Source organism: Talpa occidentalis, unplaced genomic scaffold (genome assembly GCF_014898055.3).
Source record: "Talpa occidentalis isolate TD23 unplaced genomic scaffold, MPIMG_talOcc4v2.1 talOcc4.15, whole genome shotgun sequence".
Taxonomy (NCBI): domain Eukaryota; kingdom Metazoa; phylum Chordata; class Mammalia; order Eulipotyphla; family Talpidae; genus Talpa; species Talpa occidentalis.
The window spans coordinates 40830569-40846154 of NW_023601543.1; positions in this window are offsets into that span (position 1 = coordinate 40830569).

Below are 15586 nucleotides of genomic sequence, written 5' to 3' on the forward strand. Positions count from 1 at the left end.
AAGAAAATTGAGGGGAAAGTCCATTTGTCTTCCACTAAATTAAAATATCCTTTTGTATGTGCTTGGGATTCAGATTTTTTAAAATAACCAGTCCAGTCGTTCTACTGGAGCTTTACTAGTCTAGAAAAAAAGCTCTTGTCATTATGCACAAGATTCTGCTGAATTAGAACTTGAGTGTGCATGTATAATGATTTACAAATCTGAGTCTGATCACTGTAGGTTTGTTTGCTCTTCTTAACAAATTTTCCTTTGGGAAGCTTTTCACTAGATATTGCAAGGGATAGAGGAATAGTGGGAGGAAACATGTTGAAACTGTAGCCCACAGGGATGGTCCAAGCCAGATGTCTGTTGTGAATGTCTTGCTAAGCCCACCCACACAACTGTTTATTTTTGGCAACCAATCTGGGCATTTACCTTCTTATAGATTGGTGCCAAATACCTGCCTACAGCCAATACCAAGAGCTAGGCACAGAGACAAAATAGTCAACCACCTATGCAAGTGTGTTTTCAGGAATGGCAGGAAGTATCCAATGACAGAAAAATATTCATATGTGTGTGCAAATATATTTTTACCCCTTTATTGTCACTTCAAGTTTCTTTGCCAGGGTCCTTTCATTTCAAGTGAAACACTTCTAGCCTTTAATTGCAAACTAGTTATGGAGAGAGAACATATTAATACTAAAATGCAAATGACTAATAACAGAAACTTTCCTTAGCATATTTTTTTTGATCATCAAAAGCTGCTGAGACACCAAAAAAGGAAGAGGTTTTACTTTCAGAGGGAGGAAAAATTAAAGAAAGGGGTAATATAGCTGTAATGGCACTCTAGCTGTTTTATCAAGGGTCATTTTCATGATTTAGTAGTGTCTGAATTCAGAAGGAATCTGGTCATTATAAAATGGAATATTATGGGATATAAAATGAGTTATATACAACTTATTAGCAATCCTATATTATAAAATAATGTTATTTGTTTATCTTCTTACCACCTGGTCAAAAAATAATTTAAGGCAAGAACAACAAGTATAAATAAACCTCACATATTACCACACTTCATAGTTTACAAAGTTCTTTAGTATTTAGTCTCTCATTTAAAATGATTAGTAATAACACATTTATGAAAAGTAAGAGGAATTTTATTGAAAACTAACAATACAAACATATCCTTTCTCCGATGCTTCTGAACAAAGCAGCCTGTACAGTGTCCTTTCTTTAGAAATACTTGTATACTTTCTGAACTCTTGTCTGTGGTTTTAACCTGCAATCATAGACGATGAACTTGTTATTAAACTTGTTTTCAGCTAATATCAGTTTATCCCCAAGCATCAGACGCCAGATGTTTTTGGTGAGAAGAAAATTAATGGCCTAAATAATGAATCAATTGTGGAGCAGTGGCCATAATCCATCTGCTCTTTAAGCTAAGGCCCCGAGTCAGGCTGGCTTCTGGCTACACGGAATATTAATCAGTTGAAGAGTTAAACGGAGGACTCAAAGCCTTTGTTGTGAAATGCCTCCGGGCGCCCTCAAACCACTCCTTCTATAGGCTGGGCTTTGTATAAGGAATGAATAGGCTAACAAAAAGCATGAGACAGAGAGAGAGCTTTATAAGACTGGTAATTTGGACTGACTGTCCCTTGTGCACTCAAGGAGAGAATGACTAAATATGGACAGTGGGAGCCCAAACTGAGCCTTCTCTTTTTGGATAAAATAATATTACCTAAATACATAATCCATTTGATGACAGTTCAGTCATTTATTTATTGGGTTTTGCCCCATTTGTTCTTGTCCTTATTCCATTAGAATTTACTCCCAGTCTACACACTGCTATTTTCCTGTGATTTCATGTTTATGTGATTAGTTTATATCAAATAAATTTATTTTATATAAAGAAAATTTCTGATGGTTTGTGGCTTCATCCCAGGTGCCCTTACTTCATATTTACAGTTCTTGTGGATAGTTAAAAAACAAGTCATAAAGGAGGCAATAAATGACCTATTCAGGCAAGGGGTTAAGCACCACACTGTGAGGCAATGCACAGCCTCTGCAGCATGAGTTTGATCCCGGAAGGCCAGGGACCAACCCACATTGCAAGGCAGACTTGTCTTTACGGCTGCTCCCCTCAACAGTGTATTTCAGTCAGTCTGCCGGTTCTGTTCACCATTCTGTCTCTGGTGAATCCTCTCACCGCCCCGCCCCCACCCCCCGCATCTTTGGCCTATACCCCAGCTTGTGTATGCATAAATAAATAAATCTTTTTAAAAATAAAATAAAATAAAAACCTGGAACTAACTAATCCATAGACTTTAAAGGGACCATACAAGGTAGATTGAAACTTCTTCTTTAAAATTTACAACAGGGCCACCCCTGGTGGCGCAGGTGGTTGAGCTCTGCACTGTGAAGCTGTCCACAGCCTCTGCAGTGCTGGTTTGATCCCAGCCGGCCTGCGAGGGTCCCACATGGTGCAGCAGACCTCTCCTGTCTCGCCTGCTGCTCCCCTCAGCAGTGTATTTCATCACTCTGCCTGTTCTGTTCCCCACTTGGTCTCTGGTGAATCCTCTCACCCTCCCGCACATCTGGCCTGTACCGCAGTTCTTGTGTAAATGAATAAATTAATCTTTAAAAAATAAAATACAATTTGCAACACACATATATATGCATATATATGCATGTATATATATGTGTGTGTGTGTGTGTGTATATATATATATATATATATATATATATATATATATATATGAGGGAGTCAAGATAACTAGTAAGCTAGCTAGATGATAATGATGAGGATAGATGAAGAGTTTCAGAAGAGTTCCCCTTTCAGCGGCACATGGCAAATTTACCCAGGAAATGAAGATGTTTGCACAGAAACAGGCAGGCGAAGGTTATATTTTAAAAGAACAGGTTGATTAGGAAAAGGAAAAAGAAAGAGACAGGCACCTGCAGGGTCACAGTCAGGCAGGAGAGCTGCCACTGCTGCTTTGCAAAGGAGAGGTTTGTGAAAAGAAACACCAACATAGGCACAGGTGGGCAGAACTGTGTGTTACTAGTGCAGAAATTGTACGGAATACTGTTCTTTTGGGGAGGGGTTCATTCCTTTGTGGAATTGTTACCTGCAATTAATTACTTGTTAAATTAATTACTTTAAGGGTATGATTGGGTTGATTTTTAATGACCTGTGATTCTCCACAATGGTGCTCAATCTCCATACCCCCACCTCTGCTCTGAGCCTCTGGACACTTTCTATAGCAGTCTGATACATGCTATAGCAGTTGGGGCCTAAGCGTTTTTCATTTCTATAGCTGGTTTAATAACTATGTTCATCATTTTTACCCCCAACTCCAGTTTCTGGTCTTGTGATGCCTGCATTCTGAATTTTCTACTCCTAGCCTCCATCAATAGATAGGTGAGGAAGGAAGGAAGGAAGGAAGGAAGGAAGGAAGGAAGGAAGGAAGGAAGGAAGGAAGGAAGGAAGGAAGGAAGGAAGAACAAATACAGCAAAGGCTGAATAACTTGTTAACCTTTATTTCCTCAGATCTCTTAAAATTTCTGGGAAAAAACTGGAATGGTTGTGATAAGCATGGGGAAAAAACTGTGACTAATACATCATGCTGTTATAGGGCAGCCCCAATATTGAACGGGTTGCCTGGCTGTGGGTCCTCACCCGCGCGCTTGAAAGGAACTTATGAATACTCCACTACAGGCACACACAAAAGGTTAATAAAAGGTTTATTTACAAGGGAAAAGGAAATAAGGAAAATGTACAACTCAGGGAGAAAATAGGGAAATAAAATCTTTAATGTGTCCTACCCTATCTGCCGACCTGGAACCCCAAAGGCACTCTCCGAGCTGGCCGGACGCTGCGAGCTGGCGGAGAGTCAAAATGGGGGAACCCCCTCCAAAGCCCACTTGTCTGGCTTTATACCAACCTGGCTGCTTAACCCCACCCTCAGGTCCCAGCCACCTTCCCTTTGGTGGTGATGGGATTTGGAGTTCCCAGTGTCTTTGGCTTTGGCCTGGGGTGGGGGTGGAGTCCACAAAGCCTGTATGGAATTAGCTTTAGGACATCCTTTTCCCCCTAACAGTTTTACCCTTACTTTTTTGCCCTACAAAAATAGATGACATTAAAAATATATTAACCAATGGTGCTAAAGAGGGCAAAATGCCAACGAATAGAAATCAATAGAAAGAATTTTGCTTTTGTAGAGGCGCTTGTCTGAAGCATGGATACAATGTCAATGATTTGGGTGCATTGTCTGGGCATCATGTCAAATATACATGAAACAAGAAATTGGTCTTTTGCTAAGATAGCTATATAGATTAATTAGTATATTGCATGATGTCTTTAAGTGGAAATGATGCCTCCAGGCTCATGTCTGGAAGTTGGTGATCATATGAGTGCTATTTTGTAAACTACAGCTAAGTCAGAGGGGATCATGTATTGTTTCTCAGTCTGTGATCAAGTCATCCCAAACCAGCAAGAATTTATTGAACTCTTTTTTTATCCGAAAGCTGTACCAATCTGTACTGGTTGAAAGACATTGTTTTAAATGGGACCAGATTTACATAAGAATTAATAGACACCTATGCTTATGATAATTTTGCTGGGCCTCAAATAATAACTACACAACCCATTACCACATTGTTTTTAGACTTTATTTTTACTTTCCTATTTTCCTCTGAAAGGAATCTTATCTAGTAACTGGCAACTCCTGATTATCATATAATAATTTAATTTGATTAATTTTTTAAAGATTTATTTATTTATACAAGAGCCAGTGTACAGTCCAGATGTGCAGGAGGGTGAGAGGATTCACCATAGACAGAGCAGGGAACAGAACAGGCATACTGATGAAATACACTGCTGAGGGGATCAGTGGGCGTGACAGGAGAGGTCTGCCATGCTATGAGGGACCTTCACTGGCCGGCCGGGATGGAACTGGTGCTACAGAGGCTGCCAACATCTTCACAGCGAGGTGCTCAACTACTGTGCCACCAGGGGAGGCCTTAATTTAATTAAGAAACAATTGGATACAAGAGAAATAGATTAGAGAAAAGACAGGAAAACTGTAAGAAATTAAAAAGTGTTTAAATGGGGATTAGGAGCCTCAAAATAATAACTTTTACTTCATTATCCAGTCCTGCCATAAGGAAATACTTTATCTCTCATTTATGTCTCCTAGCTCCTGCTGCAATCAGATAAATATGGTCCTAGACAGAGTAGCTCTCCTTCTGAACCATTGGTTGGAACACTTGATAAAGCAGTAGTCTCTTGGACCACTGTATGGCAGTGTCTCTTGCTCCCTCCATGAGTCTTCCTCCCCGTTGCCTAAAGATTGCCTGACTCCCAGATGAAACTGACCTATTTTCTTCAGCACACCCTAACTGCATGCCTTTGTGCATAAGCATTTACACACACATGCACACACACATGCACAAACACAACAACCACAACAGTTCCAAAGCTTTGCCACTGTTCATGCTTTGGATTTTGACTATCAGAGATACCTGAGACATGATGTGGGAGTAACTGAATGACATTCTGTTTGCCTAATTTAATTTCAATGTCCCTAAAATAAATTCACTCTGACCCTCCTTAGGGGTGCAGGAGTATGGAGCCAGTACTCTCTGCACTCAGGGATTGTGTCACCAGATAAAATAAACATACTCTTTATAGCACCATATTTTACTTATTTAGTTACCACTAGCACTTAAAAAAGCCAACTTCTATTTAAGTCTTCTAAAATATCAAAAGCTTTGGTCACTTTTAAAACTGGTTCAATATTTTGCCGGTTTTCTAAGTGAGAGGACGGAGAAAAGGCAAGAGTTTAGAAATATTGTTACTTAGAAGAGTTGGGATGTTGAAAGTTATTTTGAGATGTGGGAAGCATAGTGTGACTAAAAAGGTGAGGTCAACATCCTGAGATTCTGACACTGCTAACCTCAGTTGCTCAAACAAGTAACTCTGTGATCAGAGCTCATTGTGACTGAATCCCTAAGAAAAGAAAAGCTGTTATTTTGAAATGCATGTGTATCATTTTCTCAGAGAAATAGAATCATGTATTTTTTTTTTTTTTTGGCGGGGGGTGAGCAGTTGCTACACAGATTCTTTGCTCAAGGTCATCCTCATCTCAGATGTTATAATTGAGTCCTTTGAACCTGGAGGTGTTTTTGTTTAGGTTATGAAATGTGTCTCAACAATGACCAAATGGTCTAAGTGACTTTTTCTTAAGATCCAGTCCCAATCCTCCAAACTAAAATATTCTCCCAAAGTTGCTTTTAATTTTTATGTGAGGCTTACTTGTGTCATATTTGAATGTATTATTCTAAGGAAAATTATGAATGTGCTTATTGCTAAGTCAAACAAAGAAAACTTCTACAATCTAAAGAGGGCCTTTTTTTATTGAGTGGTTTCTGTAATAGATCCATTCTTCATATGTATTAATTTTCAAAATTTCAATTAGTACATTTTTCTTCCTTTTAATACCTTACTCTTCCATAGCAATTTTTTTTTATAAATTTTATTTTTATATTCCCCCATACAATTGCAAACCATCCCATTCTGACCCGAATCCCTCCCCTCCCGCCCCCCACCCCCAAAAAAGTGTCTCTGGTTCATATTTTTATGTTGATTTTGATTTTCACTTTCTTATAGTTATTCATTTTCCTGGTCCCTTATTTAAGTTTTCTAGATTCCTGCTATTCCATAGCAATTTTAATGCTTTCAATTACAGTTTTTTTTTTTCAGGGAAATGTTGATTGATTTTTTTCAATAAATATATTTTTTATTGAAGTTACAATTCACTATAACATGTTTCATGTGTGCATTCTTGAGAATCAAATGATATACTACATTTAGTTTATCACCGAATGTCTAATTCCATCCTTCACCATGCCATTGCCCATCTGTGCCCACCCACTCACTCCCTTCCCTTTTTCATAATCATTAATTATTAGAGTCCACAAGTTTTGTTCACTCATACGTGGTATATAGATAATTTTTTGTCTCCTTATCTTTACTTCAGGTAGTCTTTAATTTGAGTTTTAATATATTATCTGCAATCCCTTTGGCTTTTAAAGTAAATAAGTTTAAGTTTTTTGATAAAACCATCATGAAGTTGTAGGGTGCTCAAGTTTTCTCCACTGCATTGTGAGAATCAAGCAGATGAGAAAGAATACAGTTCTCTGGATTTCTCAATCACTTTGACTTGTCAGTTCCTATTTGAAAATCACATTTTCTTTTATAATTGTTCTGAGTTTTTGGTGAACTGTAACAATGTTAAATGATCTGATGATTACACGACAGCATGTGAGTTTTTAACTAGAAATCTATTTTAAAAATAAACACTCCAGTTAAAATGGCATCTCTTGGATCAAAACTTTGGACACATTTATACTCTTGATTAGGTGTATTATTTTATCAGCCTGTTTTTACTTTATAAAAATCAATAATTGACTATAAATTTATAATGAAAGGAATATAGAAAAAGCTTCAATTATAGTACCTCATTTTAGTCTTAGTACAAAAAAAATTCTCGATTTAAATTTACATGAAATTTAAAAATAATATTATAAAGAGATGACATAGTTTTGTCTTTGTGTCAATTTAAAAATATAAATAGGATTATCAATAGAGAACAAGAGAGGCTCAATTGTGTTAGTGACATACATTCAAGGGTTCTTAGAGAATTCCATTTTCAAGAATTATGTAATTAGATTTCCCCCTTTCATTCACATTACTGTTCTAGATAGCCCTGTATATTAGTATGCCTCCTATAGAACATTATGAGTCAAACCAGAATAGGAAATGGAAAGAAAAAAAGGCATTTATGCACATATATTAACTATTTCAGATCTCGATATCACCAAGAAGACATTAAGGAATCCTTTTGATTTTACTCTTCTTTCTCTCCTCTTCAAAAGACCAGTTTTTTTTTTTTTTTCCTCACAAAAGAGTCTTATTCTGTTTCCATCAGGCACTGCTTTTGAGACATTTCAACTATTGCATTGTTTCCCTGTGTATTGGTTATTTTTGAACAGAACATAATGAAGCTAGGATTTTATGTCAACTTCCTTTTGAGGAGGTCTAATCACTTGCCCCACCTTTCAGTGAACACCCCTGTGAGATAAGTATGGTTATACTCAGTGTAGTAACAGAGAAAAGGAGGGCACAGAGAAGTGGCTAGTGATAGGGTTTTTTTTTATAATTTTTTTTTTTTTTAATTTATTTGTACAAGCACTGGGTACAGTCAGAAGTGCGGGAGGGTGAGAGAATTCACCAGAGCCAGAGCTGGGAGCAGAGCAGGCAGAAGGACCGAAGTACACTGCTGAGGGGAGCAGCGGGCGGCAGGAGAGGTCTGCGCGCCACGTGGGACCCTCCTCCGGTGGCCTGGGAGCAGCCGGGGATCGAACCGGCGCTGCAGAGGCTGCGGGCAGCTTCGCAACCCAGCGCTCAACCGCTGCGCCACCAGGGGAGGCCCCGATAGGGTTGTGTTTCTAATATGACCTTAAGCTTCTAATCCCTTAGCCTGGGTCTTATTGTTAAACTACATTGCCAAGTGACAGAACTCATGCAATTTGTTTTCACTTTCTTTAATTGTAAACTGTCATGATAAACCTTAAACTCATCACTATCCTACGCAGCTATATAGGCATTGAATTTTCTTGTTTGTTATCAAGTAACAATATTTCGCTAAATCAAGGTTGACAACTTCAGATAGAGTTTTGTTTCATTCTTTTTGTGGCCACCCAGCACAACTCTCCTTCCCTACTCCAGTCACATCCCACAGGAGTATTAAACACTGAAATTAGTTGTCCCTGCTTCTCAGTGTTTGTACTCTGACAGTACCATTGTAGTTCTAGTGCCTCACATTGCAATAGCTTCCTGAGTGTATTCTTTGCGCTACACTCCAGTCTATTATAATGCAGCATAAAAAACAGGGCCAGGAATTTTCTCTTCCTCAAGCATCATTTTGATCATATCCTTCCGTTAAAAATCTTTCAATGCCCCCCTTCTTTACTTACAAGACAAAATCCACATTTCTTATCTGGTATTCATAGCTTACTTTTATACACTGAGCTTATACCACAACTCCTCATCACATATAACTATTACAGATATTTGTAAAAAAAAAAAAAAAAAACTAGATTCCTTTCCTTAAGTTCAGAGACTGCTATTTTCAACTTCACACAGGAGGTAATATAGTGATGTGTACATCAGAGATATTAAAGAAATATTTTATAGTGAATACATGAAAGAATAATAAAGGTTTTCACTTATACTTACTGTTTATCTGCTTGCTTCACTATTCTCAAAACTGAATCAGAAGGGTGAATTTTAAAAGGATCAAGCGGTGCATGTATAAGGAATGAACATGAGTGTGTGCTAATACCAGACCCACAATTTAAAAAAAATAACCTTTGCTCCCTCTGCTAATATATGCTAGAAAATGCAGGAAACTCAGATAAAGTACAAAGAAGTACATGAAAGTATTCACTATTAACATTTTAGTGTTTAACCTAAACTTTTGCTGTTTATTTTACTAGAAGGTAGGATATTTGAGAGGAAAAGCCTCAGTGAAGTGTTTCAGTTTGTAACTAAAAATATAATGAATATATTCTCATACTCTTACATATTCTGTTACTTGTTACTTTTCATGTCACAAAAAAAAATAAATTAGATCTTCAGAGGAGAAAGGACAGAAGGTTGTATTTTCCTTTACTATTTCTGGAGCAGAAAATATTTAAATATGGAAATTTTCCTTATTCTAACCCCCCACAGGAAAGGGAAAAGTAATCTCAAATTTCACTTAAAGATTGATTTTGGCAGGTTTCTCAAGGATGTTTCAAATGGACAGTGGCATTTGTATTATTTAAAAAAGAAATTAGCTAAATTTTCCATGCGGGTACAAATTGGCAACTCTTACTGAAGTAAAAGAAACAGAATTTACTATTTCAAATGTTTCTTTAGTGCAGTTTTTGTTGTATCTTGTTTTTTTTCTTGGTCTGCTTAAGTCAGAAATTAGTACATTTGATTCTCCCAAGCCAGTAGGAATGTTTTTCCTGCTAAATTATTCCCTCTGCATACTTGTCAGAAAGTAGACTAGGTGAATGGGCACTGGGATTGGAATACAGTTGTTCCTCTACCTCTACCTATATAAAGAATCCCCTTTCACTTCTTTTCCTGTTTCAGGGATATAATAAACTTTCTTCTCATTCCAAATATCAAAATAAAATTTAGCAGCAATTTACTCCATTCAATGAACATCCATTTATTTGTCACTGATTGAAATTTAATATTAGGTTCATTTGAGCCTTTAAATACTTTTCTTGATTGTTCTTGGTTTTTACACAAATGAGCTGAAAAATTATGCCTATACAAAGATATACACATAGAATTTTATATCAGCGATATTCAGATCAATGGGACAGCTGTAATTCAAAAGTTATCACTGCCACAGGTAAATGCAAAAAGCACCATGGTTTACAATACTAGCGTATCTCCTGCTATCAAATTATAGGTTTGCCTTCAGTGAGGAGGTACTCATTATAGTTATTGACAACTGTTAAAATACACTTTTTCCCCAAAGAATTTGAATCACATGTATGACATAAAAGGTAAATGTTCATTCAATGCAATGGAAGGAAGGTTCATTTACAAATGGTATGTGTGTTGGAGAGGTCTGTCCTTCAAATTTCAATACCATCTATTTTCCATATGAATGATAAGGAAAGCAATATTACTATAAAAATGCAGGGTATAAATGAAAAGGTTCCATGTTACAGTTCAACTACAAGAGGCTAATTCTTTTCATGCATGAGGAAATTTTATTGAATATTATTTTAAAGATATATTTCCCCTCTTACTATGGCTTGCAGCTCAGATGACATCTTACTATATTGAGATATATATTTTCAATGCAATTTATTTTAAATGCCTCATGCTTAGTAAAATCTTCCTCTAAAATGTCAGATTACATTGACAATTAAAAAAATGCTATTTTCTTCCCTTAAATACCTCCCCTCCGTGTATGGTTAACTCAAGATTTGTTTTTAAACCAAATCAAGAATAAATGAGAAAATGTTCTCATAATGTGGACATTTCCTAGACCACAGTGTAAAAGAAATGGGAACAAAAACATACAGTATAATATATGTTATATGTGCATATTCATACTGGACCAGCATATATTTGGCTGACCAAATTAAATCTTTCCTCCCTGCACTCTAAAATCCCTTTTAAAACTAACCTTATGATGCAATAATGATTCTTCTTTCTTCCCATAGGGTGACCTTGCCCAACTATAACTATAATAAATAATGTATGTGGTCACTTTTGTTGAAGGTCTTTGAAACAGAGACCAAACGTTAAAGTCCCATTTCCTGGTATTTTGCTATAAAGGATATAGGTTTCAAGTTCCTATTTTCATGGAAACTAGCAAGCACGCTGGGGCTAAGGAGCTTTGAAGTTATCAGAAAAGTTTTTTTTAATCTAAATGATCTGGAGCAAAGAAGAGCTGTCTGTTAGTATTACCCAGAATACTTAGCTGCTCTGTTGTCCTTGTGAGTCAAACTTCAGTGTAAATAACTTTATCCAGAAGCAACTATTTGGATGTGCCCCACGTCTGTCAGCAAAGCATTTGGATCCAATCTAAACAGAAGCCTTAAGAAGGGTAGCTGCTGCACACATGAAACTTACCAAATTCCCCTATTTTGAAAGCTGGGATTTTGTTTTGAAATACACATGTGAAGGGAAAAAGCAGACATTTGACATTTCAGTCTCTGTTGTTTTTCTTTGCTTTCATCTGCCAAGTGACCAGAAATATTCAATGTCACTTGTCCCCATAGGTGAAAGCAGCAAGTCATTATATAGTAAAGTAACCTTCATGGAAGGATCTTCTCTTTCTGTCTCACACACCCACACATACCCCTTGCACACATCTGAAATGTAGACTAGTCTTGCATAATTCACATGCCCTGTTTGGGGGTAGGAAGAAGGTTCAGGAATTAAACTAACTAAATATTTTCAGAACCTGAAAGTTTAACAGCCTGCTAACTCTTTTTACTTTATTTTTTTTTGTTAAGGAATCAAGTTATCTATATGTTACTTTCAGAAGCTTGCACTTTTCCTCACTGGTTTTCTGTGCTCAGTGATGTAGGGGTGTGTGTTTGTTTCGAATAAAACTGTAGAAGTATCTTCAAATCTCATACACATGTTTAAATTACAGCTGCAAATCTGATTCACATGTTTAAATATATAGCTTAGAAACCATTTCTGGTAACATTAATGTTCTGCTTTAGAGTAATAAAAATTATCATTAAAATATATAGTTTTATGAGAAAGAACCATACAAGTGTATAAAAGCTGATATTCAAGATTTGTGTTCTCCTACCCCTAACAAGTAGCTACTAAAGTAAGTTATAGAGGGCCTCCCCTGGTGGCACAGTGGTTGAGCGCTGGTTGGCTCCCTGGCCACCGGCGAGGGTCCCACATGGCATGACAGACTTCTCCTGCCATGCCCACTGCTCCCCTCAGCAGTGTATTTCGTCAGTCTGCCTATTCCGTTCCCTGCTCTGGCTATGGTGAATTCTCTCAACCTCCTGTGCTTCTGACTGTACCCAGTGCTTGTATAAATAAATAAATAAATAAATAAATAAATAAATAAATAAATAAATAAATAAATCTTTAAAAAAATAAATAAATACATAAAGTAAGTTATAGAATTAAGGCATTCATTTCAGCCTTAAAACTCATGACCCTTTAAAGTGAGAATTGGTGCTCAGAGTGATAGCTTTGAATTTTTGAATTGGCTCAAAAACAGATTTTTTAATAAGCAGCTACTTCTTAATAAGACCAAAATATTTTTGGTCAATCTGATCATCTCATTTTTGAGTTATGATATTTAGTATACCTAAAAGTCAGTATAAATTTTCTGATCAAATAAACAGCAGAGCCAGCATTTGTTCTTAAGAATGTCTGATGTTAACTACTGACTCAAATACCACTCTATAGTGATATAGGTATCTATATCCATCTTATGATATGCTAGCATACTGTATCTGTGTATGAGGGTACATACTAAGCTAAGCATTTTTTTTTTGTGGGACCCTCGCCGGTGGCCAGGGAACGAACCGGTGCTGCAGAGGCTGCGGGCAGCCTCGCAGCCCAGCGATCAACTGCTGTGCCAACAGGGGAGGCCCTAGGCTAAGCATTTTTTATATGAAGATGAGATAATACTTGGAAAACTAGAGAACAGTTTTACCACTTAAAAATGTCTAGAGGAGACAGAAGACAAAAATAAGCAAAGTTTTGCATTACATGTGATTTAAACCAGTAGTTCAAAATAACAACAGAGATTTGTTAAGCTAGTACATTGCTCATTATATATAGACAACACTTCTTTAAAAGAGTGAGAGAATATTTTAGAGTAAAACCATCTGAACATATTCAAGGGATAAGTGGAATTTGAATGAGTGATAAGTAAAATTTGCATCAAGAGGACAGGAGATTCTGGGATAGAATTACATGATAAAAAGGTGGGAGACTGAGTTGTTAAAAAGATTAAGTTATTATCATTATGTTTTTAGAATTTTGCATTATCTCTTAAAATTGGTGATCTGTTTGTAACAGATATAATAACTCGTGACAGTACAGAACAGTTCATTTAAGAGATAAGTTAGATTTCCTTAATAAAAGGAACAACAATGATGAGATCGACCTTTCCCTAGGTATTTTGTATAACAATATAATATTCTATTTATAATACAAGGAATTTAGACTTAGCTTTGTGTGAAGATGAATGTATTTCAACAACAATTACAGAACCCAGACAGACAAACAATGATCATACAAAAGCATAATCTACTGAAACATGAATATATGTTTTATGTATATGTGTGTCACATATACTAAGCTTAAGTGAGAAAGAAGGACATAGCAAATTAATTGAAATAATGGGTCACTTTTCTTTTGTTCTTTACAATGATTATGGAATCTATTAAAAAAGGAAGAAGATCACAGAACATGCAACAGAGAAGAAGCCACTCAGTCTTATTCACAATCACAACCACAGTAAGTGAGGTAATTAAGTACAATTAAATGTAATGTTAATGTCTTCAGAAACAAGGATTTCTTATAAGTTCATTGTTCTTGCAAACTGTTGAAGTGTTGTGAATTACTGTAGGGATTCTTGGCCTAAAAGAAAATCATAAATTCCCTCTTCCACATGTGGAACACAACTATAGTAATTTTTTACCCTCAATTGCAGTGTATGTTGTACACTTGCCACTGAGAATGTCAGCATGATGGGATCTTAAAGATTCCAGCACATTTCCCTCATCACTACCAAGTGTAGCTCTCAACTGAATGAATATGCTTATAAGTAGTGAAGCAGCTTGACAGTCACATAGCCGATTACCCAGGTGAAATCACAGCTCCCTTTATCACCAAGCATCTGTACCTTTTCTCCTAAAGCAGTGGTTGGGCTCTATTTTGTAATCTAACTGGGATTGATCAGACTTCTCTTGAAAGATGGTTTTTAAGTTATCAATTTAAAGCAAAACAAAATAATGAAAAAGTCTGTTTCCTTATTATTTTACTTAGTAGTTCCTATTTATTCATTTTATTATTTCTGTACTGTTAGAAAGCAACTACTATGGTTAAAAAATATGACAGCAATAAAATTATGTTATCATGATTAACACAAAGCAATATGTTTAGGGAAACATTTGAGTGTGGTTTCGGAACTTCTGAAATGCATTGTGCTCATTTCCAAATCAAAGCTAAACTGTTTAGCTGTGAGATGAACTAGAAAATAAACTAGTAGCAATATAGTTAATCCTAAGAGAGCCAAAAAACCCAAACATAATGTTTCCTTTTCATAGTGTTTTTCTTCCAGTTCATTAGACAACATAATTATATATACAACTAAGGAAAATGAATAAAATTAATTCAAATAACTAAAGTTATACAGGTGTTTTAAGTACCTTTATTTATATTTATTTACTTTTTTGTTTTTTTTTTTTTTTTTTTTTTTGGCAGGTGGCAGTGAGTTAAAAGAGAATATAGATAGAATCATAGAAATTCCTCTTGGTTGTTCTGTTCAAACTAACAATAATACCTTCCCAAAACACAAATAACTCTTCTCTGATTTATTTCCCAGGGAACTAAGTTTGGCTATGTTTCTCTCAATTGTTATTACTGACTATAGATCTAGAATTTTTAATATATTGAATGATTTTAATATGGATTTTTATAAAGTCCTCTTGTTCCACAGCACTTGAATATTGTGAATTAAAATTATGTCAAACAATTTATAATGGGCAAAATATTTCTATTCTTAGCTTTCTAGCCAAATATAAATAAATTTCACCATCCTTTAGATGAAAATAACCAAATTATCAGATGATTACAGCGGGAACAATCCATGCAGGTATAAGAGATTTTTACAGGGACAAACTATTATTTTTTTTAATAAATACAATCAATATAGATGAATATGCTAGAAAAACATTATCCTAATTCCTAAACATTTTCAACCAGCTAAATGTATATCTCAGAATATAATTATTTACCTGAATTTATTTCTTCTGA